The sequence below is a fragment of the Rhinopithecus bieti genome, unplaced genomic scaffold (genome assembly GCF_001698545.2).
Source record: "Rhinopithecus bieti isolate Rb0 unplaced genomic scaffold, ASM169854v2 scaffold_12720, whole genome shotgun sequence".
In the NCBI taxonomy this organism is placed as follows: Eukaryota; Metazoa; Chordata; class Mammalia; order Primates; family Cercopithecidae; genus Rhinopithecus; species Rhinopithecus bieti.
In genome coordinates, this window is record NW_016807162.1 from 41,017 (window position 1) to 43,835 (window position 2,819).

The 2,819-nt window shown below is 34.3% G+C and overlaps 1 pseudogene; it reads right to left on the bottom strand.

Annotated features, from left to right (window-relative positions):
* Positions 1 to 1,357: 1,357 nt before the first annotated feature.
* Positions 1,358 to 1,965, bottom strand: LOC108534882 (general transcription factor 3C polypeptide 6 pseudogene; annotated as a pseudogene).
* Between the last annotated feature and the right edge of the window lie 854 nt (positions 1,966 to 2,819).

Sequence of the window (2,819 nt, forward strand, 5' to 3'; positions counted from 1 at the left end):
TGTGCTTATGATTTGAAAATGCTTTTCATCAAGGTAAGTTGTTTTCTAATTAAATAGTAAAACTTTTCAAATAAGAAATTATCATCCTAGAACATTAGTTCTGTAACCTGCAAGAACAGTTATATCACCATCAATTATGAGATGTAATTAATATGAGATGCATTTTAACTTATTAGTTCTAGGTTAAACTGTATGAAATTGCTGGGTTTTGTAGTCAGAAACAATTGCATATTGGAAATTTCATAAACCTAATCTATTATGAGGCATCACATTTTGTGAATAATTTTCTTAAAAATACAAATTAGTACAGATTTAGGTTGCTGCCATAATAAAATAACTAATACAGTTTAGTTTCAATAATCTTCATTAAGTGGGAAAGGAGGGAAATCACAACTGACATATTGGGAATTGTACCTTTATCCTTAAGCACTTCAATATTATTTTTTTTGTTCCTAGATAAAATGCTTATTGTGGTAGACTGAAAAATGGCACCCCAAATGTTTCCGTGCCCTAATCCCTGGTTTTATGCCTGCATATGTTAAGTTAAATGCCAACGAGACTTTGTAGATGGAATTAAGGCTACAGATCTTAAAATAGGGAGATTATCTGAGTGGGCCCAATGTAATCAAATGGACCTCTAAAAGTGGAAGTGGAAGACAGAAGGGTAGGTCAGAGAGATGGATGATGGATGAAGCATCAGGAAAGATTCAAAATGGGAGAGAGACTTGACCTGCTATTGCTGGCTCTGAAAACAAGGGGGCCATCAGCCAAGAAATGTGGACAACCTCTGGAAACTAGAAATGGCCTTCAGGTGACAGACAGCAAGGAAGTAGGATTTGGTCCTTCAACTGCAAACAATTGAATTCTTCCAACAACTGATAAGAAAGAAAATGGATTCATCCTTCTACCCCCACCGCCAGAGCCTCCAAAAAGGAAAACAGTCCTGACAATACTTTTATTTTAGCTCAAATGAGACTCAGGTCAGATTTCTGACATATAAAACTTTAAGACAATGTATTTGTGCTGTTTTAAGACACTGACTTTGTGGTAATTTGTAACAGTTACAATAGAAAAGATATACATTTGCCTTAGTAAAACCTCAAATTTAAAGGAGTTATCAAAGAAGGGTCCCTAATGTCATTTAAACCATATTTTTTTAAAGTTCAATTCATGTCTGATCCTGAATGATTCTGGTATATTAAGTTGTGCTATAACTGGAAATGTGTGTTTAGCCAACAAAATGACAAAATAGTAACAATTGAAAGCTACAAAGCCTATTATTTTACATAAAACTTCTAAAATATCATGACTAGTTATGTGAACCATTTTATGTAGGAGTGGTTTGTAAGGCAGCATTTTAAGTTTTCATAAAAACAGAACCTTCTGTTTTAGAAGAGATATCAATAACGTAACCAGAAACCTCTATTTCCAAGTGCAGTGGTTTCTCCTGTTCGTAACTCAGGTTTGAACTATCTTCCGTTTGAATCTCTTGCTCTTCCACCTCCAAAAGTTTATCTGGAGTTGAAGCTACCTACTTCTTCATCTTCATTTTTATGTAGAAGGCTACAAATAATTTTGGGTCTATAGGAGAAATCATTTTCCTGATTATCAGCTATTCCACCCCACCTATGTTTTCTTCTCCTTCCTTCTTGTCTGTCAGAAGAGTTATCATGCTGAGCTTCTTCATTCTATGGCATTTATATTTTAGCAGTGTTTTATTATTGCCTTCTGCATCTATATTTTCAACATTTTCTTGAAATATAGCATAGGTCTGAAGAGGGCCTTTGTACTCTCCAGCAGAGAGATAGCTGTCCACTTGCAAAATGGGCCTCTCATTGTAAATTCTCCAAATCTTGCATTTATTTTCGCATTTTGAGAAAATCCTGACAATTCTACTGGAATCAACATCTCTGCCTTCAATTCCTCCTCTTCTCCATTCTCTGGACTCCACTTCTTGACTGCCATCATGGTCACACACCTCCTCAGTGCCTCCCGAGTCACTAGCCACCCCAACCCAGAGTTACCGTCTTAAGCCCCTTATGATCTTCTTAACATTTTCCTCTCTCTAGCCTACTTTAAGAATAACAGTATATAACTCATATAACATATAAAATATATATGAATTAGCTGTTTATGTTATTTCTAAGGCTGCTGGTCAATAATACGCTATTAGTAGTTCAGTTTTTACAGAGTCAAAAGTTGTACACACATTTTCGAGTGCATGAGGGTCATATATATGTGTTGCAGATTTAATTAAATTAAACTTTAAAAATAATATTCAGTTAGTCAATGAATAGTAGTGAGTTTTGTTCTGTGTTATTCCTGTGGAGACTGTGGAGGTAAAGCTGACTCATATTCTGAGAACCCTAGTATCTGTGGGAACTAGCTCTTGGGTTTCTATTTCATTATTCTAATGCAAGCTACTTAAATTCTTCATTTTTGAAGGAAAACAAGTAATCTACTCACATCTGTGTGAGGCAGTTGTTACAATTATTGACTAGTAAAATAGATCAAATCTGAACACTTATGCTACTCACTTCGTTTATTTGTGCTCAAAGAGAATAGCTTTATAACATGTACAAAATAGTAGCCCTCAAAAATAGATATTTGGCATAACGTGCTTTCAACTACTATCACAGCTTCTCTTATAGGAGACATAAAATAAGCAGCTAAGTATGTTACTGGAAGAAAATTGCTTGAAAGAACAAGCTTACTCTTTTTAATTATTTGAATTTTTAAAATAGAATATTAAAAAGCAAATTTTTGGCATACACAATAATTAGGGAACTACAAAAGTTTTTGTGAAATTCTAAAAGAAC